The sequence below is a fragment of the Hesperophylax consimilis genome, chromosome 12 (assembly GCF_061612785.1).
Source record: "Hesperophylax consimilis isolate HC1 chromosome 12, BYU_Hcon_1.0, whole genome shotgun sequence".
Classification (NCBI taxonomy): Eukaryota; Metazoa; Arthropoda; class Insecta; order Trichoptera; family Limnephilidae; genus Hesperophylax; species Hesperophylax consimilis.
This window is the reverse complement of record NC_142847.1, coordinates 8,639,155-8,655,593: the sequence shown is the minus strand read 5'-3', so window position 1 is coordinate 8,655,593 and position 16,439 is coordinate 8,639,155.

Below are 16,439 nucleotides of genomic sequence, written 5' to 3'. Positions count from 1 at the left end.
CGACAAGTTAAATGAAAAATTGCACTGAAATAACTCACAAATTATCGAAACTAGTTTAGTTTAGGCGGGGGCGGCCACCGATCAAGACGCCCACAGCAGCGAGATTAAAACGTCGTGAGTAGAAGTGATTGTAAAATTGTGGCGCCAATGAGCTGGGACAAGTTGATAAGTGCGTAGATTGAGACATGCGTCGAGGTAACAGGGAGAACGAAAGATCAGGTGGTTTAGAAAGAATCAGGAATGATTTTAGTAAGACAGTAAACAAATGAGAGAGGCGGATGTAAAAGGTATTTGAAACTTTGGGGATGAACAAAATGAGCCCGTAAAAAGCAAATTTTTTTAAAACTATTATTATTTTACATATTTTTTGTTTGACCGAGGATTGAACTGAAGTCAACCACGCTAACTTAGTCAAATCTTAATTGGGTAGGACCAACATTTATTTCGTATATTAACTGCTGTAATGTCATTAAATTTCAGAGAAATTATGCGTGATTGCCACCAAAAGATAGCATGAATATTAAATATTTTACAAGCAATAATTATTCGCCTGAAACACTCATCCACATTGAAAAATCTCCTGATAAAAGATACATGACGCCAACGGGACTCGAACCCGTGTCCCTTTGATTTCCGGTCGACAGCTCTGACCACTGAGCTATGGCGGCTTATCTCTTATCCGCGAAATAATTCAATATATACTAGTGTTTCATTCAACAATTACTGCTTGTTACATTTTTTTCACCTGAAAACAACCAACTTTATTTTATATGAGAAAGGCATTGTAAGTGCTAACTCTCTCACTAGATGGCGTCGAAACAAATTGTCTACATTTTTAGGTGAAATACTAGAACTTGTAAAATATTAATTATTATTTTTTGGTAAATTAATGTTTAAGACAAGATTTTTTAATTATTGCTTGTAAAATAATTGTTACCCTTTGTGCTATGCATAAAAAATCTTGTCTTAAACATTAGTTTACCAAAAAATAATAATGAATATTAAATGCTTTGTTATCGACCACGAGTGTATCTGCTGAGTGTCAGCTCGATCAGATGTTGGGAAGTGGGTTAATTTCCACATCCAAGATTTCAATTGATTCTTTCATTCAAGGAACAAAATCGAAATTCAAATATGTAGAGGAAGGTTCATTATCAGTCAAACCAATACATTTTTAATACCTCTATTATAAAAAATAGATAATTTTTAAGTTTGCTGCTAGCCGGCCTAAGAGTCGATGGAGAAAATTGAAAATAGATGAATTATAGTTACAAAATCTTGTTTAATACGGGTTGATTTTTTTAAATTACCTGATTGGTTTCACCTTATGAACTAAATCAATGGTAAATATATCTATGTAGCATCCATGTCACTCTTTTCCGACATAAGTATCTTTATCACAGATTTAGATGAAATTGCACGTTCTTTTCAATTCCATACGTTTATTCAAAATTGAATCTCAAGCGGGAATATATATATCTCAATAAATCTCTAATAAGAGAGATCACGTAAACTTTCCCGAAGGGTTAAGGCAGATATATAGAGTTATTATTAAGAAATAGGTTAGGTTACTTAGTATAAAAATCTGTTGAGTTTGTCTTCAAAAATTTGCGCTATAAAGTGTATTTTTCAACATGTAACTTAAAAATCACATGTTATAATTATATATATTGGTTTAATATACAATTATATTAAAGCAATATTATATTGGGACCGATTACATATGTAGCGAGTGGTGACCGGATAAATCATCAAAATGATAATTCATCACATCTTTAAAAAGTTAAGGAAAGTGATGAAACAAAAAAAATATTAACTGGGTTATGTAGGTTAGGTTAGGTTTAAATTTTTTTTTTCATCGTTTCTAATGATTTTATATCACTTTTTAAAGGTGTGTTGAATTACCACTGTGTTGAGTTATCATGGAACCGTAGCGAGTATTTCAAGCAGAAATTCACAAAGAAACGAACAAGAAGTAGAATAGAAAGTTTAAAACAAACACAAAAATTTATTTGGAATTAACGACTAAATCGGAATACCTACCAAACACCAACAGCATAAATGTATTATGATCACTGAGGTACATAGATAGAGTCTATATTCCTTGCTAAATCAGTGCAAAATGTTGTTCCCGTGCGGGAAGTAGGAAGGGGGGTATGGCGGCTCTCGACGTCGCCCGTTTCTTCCGACAGCGAACGGAATAGCTGATGACCGCCTGCCGCGCCACCGCGATTGGGAAACCGGCGCGCTAATTTCAAAGTGCTCCTTGAGTTTTTTTAAATATTAAAAAGCCAATTTACGCGACTACAGATTAAGGTAAAACTTTGTTTGAATGGAAGGTTATATCATAGATTTCCCTATCTTTTTCAGTATTATTATGCATTTTATTATCGCCGGAGACCTGTGCCCGGCGAGCGCTTGTAACCTACTGAGGACAGCGGTATCTCACAGCGGACAATGAACCGATGTTTGTGGCCCATAATTCGAACGCCGATATTGGCTCTATCCATTTACCTCAATGATTATGATTACGATAAATATCACGTAGATAATTATTTTACTTTTAAGCACTCTATGAAAACTTAAGGGGCTTGAAAATATTAATCAAAGACTATTAATTTTGATACGCCAATATTTCAATTCAAAGGAGCTACTGCGTGGGAGATGTTGGAAAGAACACTTATTGAGAAAGCCCTGGGTATTGATTTCAGAAGTAATTAATCGATACATCATTTAGTAAATTGGATATATTTATTAACTTTAAATAAGGATCATGGTGGTATGAAATGTCCATAAGCTGAATCCCATGTTTCGTGTGATAAGTCAATAACTTAACACTAATCCGAACAGCACTTTAATTACTTACGCCATAATAAATACGTAATATAAAGGGATGTTTACAGAGAAACCTTCTATTAGAAAGGGAGTTACCGTGTGGTCGATAAATAATCTTGTCTAGGTTTGGGGCTTTCGTCTCTCTTATCTCTCATTTATGGACGTCAAATAAGGGAATAAAGAACAAGGACGAAGTATTTCCTGTTCATTGTTTAAAAAATAAAGGCCAGGAACTTAATAAAAAGACGGGGTTGGGATCGTGGTGTCTGTTTACAAACATGAGAAGGAACAAGTAAGAAGGTACAATACATGGACAGGTACAATAAAGGTATAATCTTCTTAGTTTGGACCTCCGTCAAAAGATTGAGTGGATTTAATGGATTTTGGGACCACATAAATGGTTTTCACAGACAACGCTTTACAGAATGTTGACCGCCTGAAGGCAGAGATACACAAACTGTCAGTGGCTTGCGAGATCGAAAACTTATGAGTTTACACTTCGTAACTTACAAGGAAGAAATGCGAACACAATTACAATGAAATTTTTAGGCAGGGCCGCTCTTTTTAGGTGTCACATTAAAAACAAGAAATACATAACATTCCAACCAAAGAAAGGATCTATTACTGTGCAACTTCTAAAAATCAAAATAGCAAGTTCTAAATCCCTACGAAAATTGGAAAGAGAAAGGCACAAGGGTTGTATAGGACGGATTCCATTAGCAGAAATGCACTCCTGCCATAGATATCGACATTAAGACTTGCCCTGACATGAAATCTGGGTATCATTTCGACGAGCTGGCGGCAAACCATGTGACCATATTTTTGGCACCGGGAGGGTTCGATAATGCGCACATTGAAATAATCAGGCCCTGCGCAGAAAAGTAAAGTTCGCTACATTTGCAGTGCAGTACATTGTGGGACTTATCTATGCAGGATCTGAATTTTCGTTTTTAAATGAATGAGCGAGGTGGGTAAACATATTTTACTATCGAGGACTGAATAGTGAGCTTGCAATGCGAGTCGACTGTATATCGTCAGATTCATTTATTGAAATTGGTTTGTTTCTTTTTGCCTAAAATTGGCTTGTCTATCAATTTATCAATTATTTAAATACCTTGGCTCCTGCCAATCACATAATTGAAGTGACTTGGTGCGGCGAGTACTCTACCACATAAACATAATACATAAAATTTATCCTGGATCATTTCACTTGGAAAATCTTGAATGTGTTACCTCTCATGAGGTCACAGAACATTTCTTATTTTTAGTAGGTACTATTTTTGGCAATTTGACAAAGAACCTTCACATCGATCATCTTACTATATGTATAGGGTAGTTTAGAAAAAATAAAAGCAAAATGCATGTAGGTACTCGTATGAAAAAAAATAATTGTGAAACTGCACAAGAGTCCCAACTGCTCCCGACCGTCTGGAGCCAGTGAGACTATGGCATCTTTTATATTTCAGCGCCATTAAGGTGATTTTGCACAAAAACGGCGCCCTACAAATCATCCAAATATTATTATTATTTTATCCCCGATTGGGGTGTATTGTGAGGCTGCAGGTAGTGAAGAGGGGAAGGAGATGAAAATTTAGGAAGGTGGGGGGGGGGGAGTGCCTGGCTATTCAGATCTGGTCACCAAGCACGGTCAAAGCCATTTCAAGCAACGTTTCAATTCTGAATGGTGGTGATTTATTATTTTTAAGGAGTAATTTGTGAAATAACACAAGTTAGTCAAATACAATTTACTTGCGCACGCCGGTATTTGCACCCGCGACTTGCGGCGTGCTAGTCGAGAGTCCTACCCCCTCGACCACGAAGGCCGTCAAACTCGTAAAAACGACTCGTATAAATAAAACAAACAACAAAAAAAACTAAATTAACCAGCCTCTGTAATAATATGTCCACTGTAAAAAGTTAGCGTACCCCTAGTTTGAAAAAATTAGGCCTTTTAAAAAATTGATTATACGCCTTCCCTCAAAAGCGTCTGAAAATGAAGGTTCCCTAAGCGCCCATTATGAAAGTAAACAAATTAGGATAATGACGGAGCGTGTAATTTGATAGATTGACGTTTTGTTAAAACGGTAAACGAATAAGTGGAACTCATCACGAAATACACACCTACATTTTTTACGAAGGTCGAAAATATAATTGAAAACAAGAAGGAGTAGAGAAGGCCTAGTTTTGAGTTATACGAGATCATTTAAATAATGAAGGCCGAGACTGCCTCGAAATGTTTTGTTATGTTAGTTTGGAGTACATAGGAGAAAGTAAGATTAAAACGTATTGAGTTTATTCAGGGAAAACTCTTACAGTCCTAGGGATCCATGGCTTGATTCAGGGAAACGACTATATGAACTCATTTCAGTAATTTTAAAGCAAGAGATTGAAACGTATTGAGTTTATTCACGGAAAAGTCTTACAGTCCTAGGGATCCATGGATTGATGCAAGCAAACGACTAAATGAACTCATTTCAGTAATTTTAAAGCAAGAGATTGAAACGTATTGAGTTTATTCTAGGAAAAGTCTCACAGTCCTAGGGATCCATGGCTTGATGCAGGCAAACGACTATATGAACTCATTTCAGTAATTTTAAAGCAAGAGATTGAAACGTATTGAGTTTATTCTAGGAAAAGTCTTGCAGTCCTAGGGATCCATGGCTTGATGCAGGCAAACGACTAAGAACTCATTTCAGTAATTTTAAAGTAAGAAATTGAAACGTATTGAGTTTATTCTAGGAAAAGTCTTACAGTCCTAGGGATCCATGTCTTGATTCTGGAAAATGACTATATGAACTCATTTCAGTAATTTTAAAGCTTAGAAAGAAATAATGTAGTACATCAAATGTGAATATAAATCAACTGAAGGTTTAAACTATTTGGTAGTTTTGCGAAGTCTGTAGACCTCGTGTCCCAAAAAGTGTGTTTCTAATTTTCTCTTATTCAAAAAATCAAAACCAAAATTTCCCCTGAAATCACAAGATTTGTAAGAAGGTACCTACTTTAATATTTAATTATAAACCATATATTTTATGAAACATTTTGTTTATATTTCTAATAAGGAATTATACAATTTGTCAAAAGATTGGTAATTATGGCAATGAAATTTTTTTTTCAAACTTTCTTCAGCCAGTTAGGTACCATATTGAAAAATACAAGAAAGTCCAAATAAACACAACGATTTCACATTTGGAAAAATAATCTTTACTGAACCATTTACAGAAGAAAGTGCAGACAAATTTACAGATAGACCAAATGCAAAACGGTCGAGTTACAGCAGGACTTACATAAAATATACAGTAAAATAGAAAAAATTGAAACGTGCACAATTTATATTCTCAGTAGACGAGTAGATATCGTCCCGCTACAGATCACCTCGTGAAATAAATTCGATATTTTTCATGATTATATTGATTATATATATGAAAATAAATAAATAAATAAATGATTCTTTGAAAAGTCATTCGATCGATTCTTGAAATTCTTTTTCTTATTAATATATTTTTTACACTTATTTATTAATTTTATTTAAGCCAATAACGTAAAATAAGGAGTTAACTGTAATCACAATATAATATTTTACAATCTGAACAAATTACCACCAAATTCTCCGTGGTTCCAACATTCAAGTCAGTGCGGGTAGATTAAGCACTGAGAAATTAGCCCCTATTAGCGGAAGGCATTATTACCCCAGTCGGTGATAAATGCTACAACCCTTAGTGTTGCTATTGTGAATTAAAGCCTTCTTGTTACTAATTCTTACCACATTATGTTGCTAGAAATTAGAACATTAAGTTGGCCTTGTTCGCCCAACTAAGGCGGTGGAATGACTTCACTCCTTATATGGTACAACTAAATATCCAACCAAGGAAATTAGTGCATTAAATCTACGAATGCATCCGGACTAATTACTGATATTTAGTTAATTTTATGTTTATGAAAATTACTTAGATCTTACCGAGGTTGTTGCAAAAAAGTGAAAAGTTTTAGAGATAAACTTCCAAGAGTCGTAATTAAGGGTTAACTAAAAATTATTAACAATATTTTCATTCAGAGATAGCGGTAATTACATAATTTTATGAAAAAAACACTTTTTGCAAGTTACGACCGTACATATGGAATATGAATATGAATAAATAGTTTCGTCCATATAAAAATTCAATCCTTCCAAGAAAGGGATGCAAATATACGCATACAATATCTACTTTTGTTTAATTTTTACAAAATTAAACATATTATAGCTTACATATTTTTATACACTCTCCTACAAAAACTGACGCTTGTGGTTAGGAGAGGACAACTTTTTTTTTTTAAACTTCCGATTTAGTTGTCCGGGTTAAGTCTTCCCCAAAGGAAAAACTTAACCCTTCCACTCACTTTTCCACAAATGATCATCTAGTCAATCAACATTATGTAAGTGCATTATATAAGCAAAATAAATACAAAACAATACAAGAACAACACGTCAAATCACCAGAGATCAAATGGGAAAATAATTCACCGTCTCCAGATATTTTCATATCAGAGGGTTCGGCTCGGTAGAACTTCTAACAGGGCCTATAAATCCTACTGATCCCTCAACATAAATATTTAAAAAATCTTTTGTTATCCTACATGTATTCAAAATGACCGACTTTTGCATCTTTATATATAATTTTTTTGATAGATCTAATACGCCTAAATTTTTAATTAGAGAGCTAGGTATAATGCCAGTAGCCGAAATAACGAATGGTAATATTTTTATAGTCTGAGAATGCCAAATTCTTTTTATTTCATTTCCTAAATCTGTGTATTTTCTTATTTTTTCACCAACAGATTTTTGAATATTACAGGAATTTGGAATAATATTTTGAATATTTATAATAATATTTAATTATTTATTTATTTATTTATTATTATTACATGCCCTAATGGGCTTTTACACACCACAAAGTTTAATAGTAGAGTATCACAGTTATTATAGATTCTACAAAATTAAAACAATAAAGGAAACATAATACAACGAAAAAAGAAAAAAATATTAAATGTTACAACAAAAGCATATAATAAAATAAGATACATTAGTAAAAATGATAAGAAGTCTCACATAAATAGATATTCAAAATAAAAATAAAAATATATATATTGCGGAAATTATAGATGTCTATTTGTGTCTCGATCTATAAAAGAATTGAAATAAACAATATTTATATTGATTATTTTTAAGATGAAATATATCTCCCAGATCAGAGTATTTATTTCCGAGACTGTGAAGTCTTGGAATTGGCGAATTTTGATAAGACAGTGTCCTTGTGTTGTAAAAATAAAAGGGTAGTAAATTTCGGCAAGATCTTTTGGGTATGTGGATGCTGATTAATTGGAGTAACTCAGGACAGTCAATTTTGTAATGAAGTATTTTATGTAGTACTATTAAATCTGTGTTTATTCTTCTTTCAGAAAGTTTTAATAAGGACAATTTATCTAGTAAGTAGTTATAATCAATGTTTTCTACAGGAATATGCAATTTATAGTTTATATACTTCAAGAACTTATGTTGAATCTTTTCAATATTATCGGAATGAATATTGTAAAAGGGAGACCATAATGTAGAGTTATACTCTAGTTGGCATCTAACAAGGGTTTTGTACAACATGATAAATGTGCCTAAATTATTGAAGTCTTTTGAAATTCTCAAAACAAATCCAAGAGTCTTAAGAGCCTTATTGATAATGTTATTAATATGATACACAAAAGTTAGTTTGCTATCGAACAATATACCTAGGTCAATAATTTCACTGACGCAAATTAAGTTTTTATCATTTAATGTATATTGAAAAAATATTGGATTATTTTTTCTGTAAAAATTAATGAACTGACATTTCTTTATGTTCAATGCAAGTTTGTTGATAGAGCACCATTCAGAAAGATTTCTCAAATTAGTTTGTAATATAATGCAATCATTTATGTTATTAATCTCTTTATAAAGTTTCAAATCATCAGCAAAAAGTAATACTTTTATGTTAGTAAATATATCAACAATGTCATTTATGAATATAATAAACAAAATGGGCCCTAAATGAGAGCCTTGTGGCACTCCACTTATGGCTATAAATGTGTATGAATTTGTGCCATTTATTTTCACACTAAGACTTCTATTGGACAAATAACTAATAAACCAATTTAATAAACTACCACAAACTCCAAGTGTGGCTAATTTATTAATTAATATTTTGTGACACACCTTATCAAAGGCCTTGCTAAAATCAGTGTATATTGAGTCAACCTGGCATCTGTTTGCTAAAGAATTGGATATGAAGTTTTCGTATATTAGTAAATTAGTTAAAGTAGATTTATTTGAACAAAAGCCATGTTGGTAGGAAGTTATAATTTTTTGTATGTTGGAAGTTATCTTAGAGAGTACAATTTTTTCAAAAAGTTTGGGTATCGCTGATTGGATACATATCGGTCTATAATTTGTAATGTCCGTTTTGTCCCCTTTTTTAAAAATAGGGGTAAGAAAACTGTGTTTCCATGTATCAGGGAAACAACCTGTTTCTAGAGACTGATTAAAAATTAGGAAAAGAGGAACAGTTAGGCCGTTTAAACATTCCTTAATTAACACCGGTGGAATATTATCAGGTCCAGCATTTTTTCTAACATCTAACAAATTTACATGCTTTTTGATATCATTAATTTCTATGCGTATTTCAGATATATCCAGACTAAGATTTGATGAGAATTGGGGAATTTCGTTGCTAGGTATATCCTCTTCATATACAGACTTAAAATAATCGGCGAATAAGTTTACAATGTTTTCATCATTACAACCAATTTTCCCATTGAAGTTCATACAAGGAGGAATACCCAAGTTATTATTTTTTTTGAGAATTAGTGTAATTCCAAAAATTTTTTATGTTTACACGAATATCATTTTCAATTTTATCAATATAATTTTTATAGCACAATTTTGAGATTTTACAACACTCCTTTCTTAACAATTGAAATTTATTGTAATCACTTGACATTCTGGATCGCTTGTAATTTATATGAGCAATTTTCTTTTTATATGTTAATGTGATCAATTCGGGGCTAAACCAGTTTGGAAAATGAGAAATTTTATTATGTCGAATGGGCACAAAATTTGCAATGGCATCATTAAGAATAGAATAAAATGTATTGACATTATTGTTAATATCTGTGTTTTCCAGAAAAGACCAGTCTGTTGAATTTAAGAAATCAGAAATTTTAGGAAAATTTGCTTTATAAAAATTATAATGCGACTTGACATTTTTAAGATAAGTGTTGTTAATAAATGGAATAGTTATACATATCAAGAGGAGGATGGTAGAGATCTACAGGCAATAGTTCATCCAAGGATTTACATACGGTAGCAGTGGGCTCACTGCAAAACACTAGATCAAGAAGACGACGTCAGTGATGAAACAAAAACTATATTAACTGGGTTTTTTCATCGTTTCTAATGACTTCATATAACTTTTTAAAAGTGTGTTGAATTGTCACTGTGTTGAGTTATCATGGAACCGCGGAAAGAAGTCACAATATTACCATTGAATTTTCCCACAAAATAACATTGACAAAAATAAAATAAAATAATAAGTATTTGTAAATTTTGCTGTAGAAACAAATAAAAGAACATTGTGCTTTTAAAATATTTTATATTTGCCTCTCCTGAAAATTAGGCGTAGGTACACGTGTTACATAAACAGGGATTTGCAGGATTATTGTTGGCGATAACGTAATATAAGCAGTCATTATAATAGTAAAAAACATATTAGTGATAATATATTAGTTGTCAACCTACAATAACAATATTGTTACTACAAGGTATCTAGCTATCCAAGAGTTGGACTGCGAATTAAAGTATTACTATTAATCAGTGGCGGCTCGTGACTTTTGGGTGTACTAGAGAAAATGGCATTTCTGTAGCTGAGAACGATTTTTATTTTTTTCCGAATAACGATTATTTCTATGATGATTTTCAGGAAATTTCAGTTTAGCCGTGCGCCGCACGGATTTCCTGAAAATCTTCATACAAAAAATCGAATTTTCGAAAAAAAAAATAATAAATCGTTTTCAGCTTCAACAACATCAATAATGCCTTTTTTGTAATATTAGCACACTAGTAACCAAAAAGTCACGAGTCACCACTGCTTTTAAGTATTGGAAAATCGTTGGTTTGTAAATATTTATTGAATTTAAGAACCGGTAAATGTAAATGCTTATCGGCGAGTAATCCGTTGTAGTGCGAGATAAGATTAAAAACATATCGTGAAAGTATTTCATGGTAAATATTGAAGGATGGAATAGAAGTGACTTTATAATATGCAAAAACTTCTTATAATCGAAATTTAAATACTCTACTATATGTAAAAGTATGAGTAGTACCTACCTATTCATTCATCAGATAGTGACAGCTATATGAGATATAAAAAAAAAACGTTACTTCCATACAGGAAGCCTTGAGGAAAATAATTTGCCTTAGGGACAATTTCAACTTTGGGGATGTGTGGGGGGTCCTTTTGAGGATAGGAAGGAGTGAGAGTCCTGAAGAAACTTCTTTCTGCTACACAACAAATATAAACACTAACTAATTATCACCCCGTTTCCGCAGGGGCAGGCAGAGAGGCCGGACCGCCAAACAACTCGATCTTGGCACACCTTCTTGCATCAGTCACATTCACACATTGTCTTTTACGTGCCCTTCTGTTATACTGACTGTGACATGTATTTTGTTCACTTAGTCGTGCCATGTCTTCCCAATCATTCACATTAGCACCATATCGGGCCAGACCACCATCAAGACCGGTCAGTGGCTGAGTTGACATCGCGTCTGGCTCACACCCTGTCATCGTGAGTTCGATTCTTCGGCTGGCTAAGTCCTACACCACGATGCAAGCAACATTTTCTTCTTACTGAGGTGGTAGTAAGAGATTTTCAAATTATTGTCAAGGTATTCGTAACCCAAGAATGTTTATCTTTTTTTAAAATAAATATATACATATGTATTCTCCTTACACTCTTTTCATTGTTCACCCGCTCTATATGTCCAAACCATCTACTTTATCTTACGTATTACGCTTACACCAGCATTGCATTCTTTGCGGATACACATGTTTCACATAGTCGAGGTTTTTAAACACATTCGCCTTAGGGATCTCATTTCTACAGCATTGAGTCTACTTTCATTTTTCCTCTGCCAGTTCCACGCCTCCTGTCATACATCAGTGTTGGTATAACCACTCCAGTGTGGTCTACACTAGCTTCACCTCTATGGAAACTTTTTAGCGCGAATTTGTTATAAATATAAAGTCTGATTTTGAAGTGGCAGCATTCTCTTCACAATGCCATAAAACAAATTTAAGATAATATAATTAAATGTTACCTTAAAAATAAATTAAAACTTTTAAAGTGAGTAATTTTGTACTCCTACCGTCCTGACCGAGAATCTTCCACGTCTAAAATAATGGATTCAACAGTCCTCGGACTACGAACCTAGCAGCATAAAACTATACTATTTTTAGGACGACTTAGGAACCTCAATCATTTAAAAAATTCTCATCTCTTCAAGTCAAAATCGAAACTTTGATCGCTTATTTATGGCTTTATAAATCACTCCCAGCTTTGTTTAACAATACCCGGTCGTATCCACCATAATGGCAGCCAGAGAATAAATCTTTATAACAACTTAAAATTTAAAATATCGCCGAGGAAAGTCGATTTTTATGGGCTGGACAATCGTTAAAGGTGCACACACGCCCACAACAGAACTGCGGTCTGGGCCCATAAAAGAAAACTCTCCAAGTATCAATTATTATATTGTGGGTGAGTGTTGAACTCGGCGTGAATAGTGACACCCAAAGATTTATGGCGAAGCTTCAAAGAGACTTCGCTCTGAGAAAGTCATGTGATTTGAGAAGAAATTTTTAGTTATTGTAAAAATATCGCGTCACACCTTCACAGCTTACTACTTTATAATGTCAGTTGAATATAACAACTGTGAAACAAAAAACCACTCAACTTAGAAGCAGTGGCAGTTTTCTCTAATGATCGTACATGCAGAGAAGTCCCAAAAAGACAAACAAAAATTATATTATGACTACATTTTGAACTCTTTATTCATAAAACCGCTCGCCCGTGTGAAAATCCGTTCATAGGAGCAGAATCGAAAACGCACGTATGGACAGATAATTCCTATGGAATCTTTCATACAAAAAATATTCTGTCTCTAAGGACGGGTTGTTTCGGAGAATTTGAACAATTCATCAAATTTCAACGTTCATTTTCAAGTTATGTGAAAGATTTTTTCAAGTTCTGTTTTTATTTCAGTTTTGTCAAGCAACTAGCCTACAATGATATAATAACAGAACTTGAATAGGACTTTCACAGAACCCGAAAATGAACGTTGAAATTTGATGAATTGTTCAAATTCTCCGAAACAACCCGTCCTAACAGTGAGAGGTACGTACCTTGAGGGCCAAAAGATTTGTATTTTGTCACGGCGCACCTTCCTTTGCAAAAAATGAAGGACTGGTAGTAATTCTAGTTGATTTATTAATTAAATAAACGACGGAATGACCTTGCGCAGACATTGCAGAATAATAAAATAAATAAAAAAGTGGGTGTGTCAAGCCTACGCAAGACAGAAGTGAAACTTCTAGTTTCAGCTGATGCTTGGCGTGGCGCAGTTCGCTGGTGTCTGAGAGAGAGGAAAGAAGAGAAGAGAGAGAACGTTCGTGAGCGGCTCCCCCACCTCAACAAGGTTTCACTTCAAAAATGCCACAGCCGAGAATCGAACCTCGCTTAACTGATTGAAAGCCAACCACGCTGAGCACCAACTGTAAGCAAAGCCGCATAAATTGATTATATTATGTAGGTTCTGAAAATATGAGAGCTTGTTATGTTTTATAATGTTACCTACATCACACCCAAAATATAATATATTTTTAAAAATAATGTACAATGTACAGAAATAGAATCCCACACAAGATCGCGTAGTGCGCTCTAGCGAACGGATATTTTATCAGAGGGAGATAGTTTTAATTTTTTTTTCTGTAAATTATTACATATTATCAAAATAAATAAATTAATTAAATAAATGTAATACAATTATCATAATATACGGATTAGATAATAATTTTAATCCAACACAATAACGCAAAGCGCGCTCTAGCGGAGTAATGTTTTATCACAGTGAGATAAGTGTTTTTATTATTTTGCAAAATTATTTTCTTTTAAAAAATGTTCTGACCTACTAAAAAATAAGATATTGAATGAAAAAGGCGTTAAAAACAAAAAAATAATGTGCGATGGCCGAGAATCGAACTCGGATCAACTGCTTGGAAGGCAACTATGCTGACCATTACACCACCAACGCCAGTTGTCGGGATGAGCTAAGAAGCATTTATATGTTACTTCAAAACTTTGACTAGATCAAATGAACTTTAATCGGTGGTGGGGGTACCCGCATTTTCGTTTCGGTCATGAGTCGGTTTTACTCCGGTCCTCGAAATTGCATGACGCGCGTAAAGAAGTTTCACTTCAATAGTACAACATGACATTTAAGTAAAATTTGGTTTTATGTAGGGAAACATTTTTTATTGACTGTGCGCTTAACATATTGACATTCTCAAAAGCCCGCGCGAATACGTGCATTCACTACACGCGTAGGTTCAACCAGTAAAACTTATTTGGATTTCAACTGTATTATAGAGTCATCAAGAACGAAGAACGCCGTCTGAAAAATGGTAAACGCACAAAGAGCCATGGAAAAAAGCCAATCATTGTTGACTCCTTGTGAGACAGAAAGACTAATGAAGCAATTGGTAGCCGACTACTGTCACTATATATTATTCCTCGAAGACTGTCACAATGTCCACACCCAAATGGGTGTACGATGGACATATGGCATGGCTAACGAAAGCCAGTCTAAAATCAAACATCGTGTCCCGGTGGCGTCCTCGGTTGGGGGAGAACACAGCCCGAGAGTGACGACTCAAAGCTACCGGCTTCAAATTATGGTTAGAATCGCAAAGAATTGGTTAAGCTGGACACATTTGAGAGATGCCCAGGTCCCCAGTCAAATTCCAGAAGGCTTATAAAAGTCAGTATACCAAACCACCCCATTTTTGAGGTTATTATGAGAAACCACTGAAGAGATAAACCGACAGAAGGGTGATGTGGGCGTCTTTATTAAGTAAGTTCAAACATTTCTTACCTCTGCTGAAATTGTCAATGTCGAAATTCTTTCACTAGCAGATAAATAGTTTAATTGGCTTGTAGTGTGACAGTGCTAAATTTTGTGTAATAATTATAGTTTTTAAGGTTAGCCATAAGAAATTAACAGAAACGTTATATTAAAAAAAGTACCATAAAGATATTTAAAAGTGTATATTTTTTGAAGAAGAGAAACAGCGTATTAAAATTAAATGGTTTTTATTAGGACAAATTTTAGTGATGTTTGGCATTTAATTTATTGGCGTTCGACATATTTTTATTAGTAAATTTTATCTTTGAAATGATTTAGTACGTCGAACAAACGACTATAAAACTCTTTTTCAAAGAATACTATTATACCCATCAGTAAAATGAGTTTTTGACAGATAAATGATTTTATATTGCAAAATATTTTTCCAAATAAATAATAGTGTCATGTTAACAATATTAACATCATCATTCCGAGTGGTAAGTGGTAAGGTTAAAGGTCCCTTTGTTAAATGTGTCACGACCCTCAGGTGGAGATATCTTCCTCGTAACCGTCTTTAAATACACTATTATTTAGTCGTAAACATCACAAATGTCCTGCCTCGGCGCATTATTTAAGTAAAATTCCAAATACCGAAATCCTGTCCCTTTTCGCACCTACAGTACATTACGGTAACAACTTATAAACATTTTATTTAAAAAAATCATTATTTTTGACGGCCTCCGTGGTCGAGGGATGAAGCTCTCGATTATGAATCTGGATGTCGCTGGTTCAAATCCCGGCGTGCGCAATAAAATTTTATTTAATGAATTTGATTTGTTTCACAATTAATTCACATAGTATATTTGTGGCACGTTCCAGAGTGGAAAAGTTGCTTGCAAAGGCTTTAGCCATGTTTGGTGACGAGATATGAATAGCCAGGTACTTCCCTTCCTTCCTGTTCCCCTCCCCACTACCTTCAGCCCCACAAAATCACCCAATTGTGGATGCCATTGTCTCACACTGGCTCCAAACGGACTTTCACTTTCTGTTGCAGTATTCACATAAAAAATTCAAAATACCAATAATTTTTATATTATCTCGATATGCATAAAAATGCACTAAAAGCTCTTAAAATCTGTACAAAACCACGTTTCGTAAGATCATAATAACATTATAAAAGAGCAATTAAGTATATTTGTTGTTTTCTTGTAGATATGTTGTGTTTCTATAAATTTTGTTATTTTTTGTTGATGTTTAAAAAAAACCTTCTGTTGTTATCGTATTATGCAGTAAATGATGTAAAATATGTATCATGTAAAAGCCCATCAGGGCGTTTAAATTAATAGATAAATAAATAATTTGGCATCTTAAATGAATATATTATTTAATAACGGGACGCCTGGCAGATGTGAAACATCAA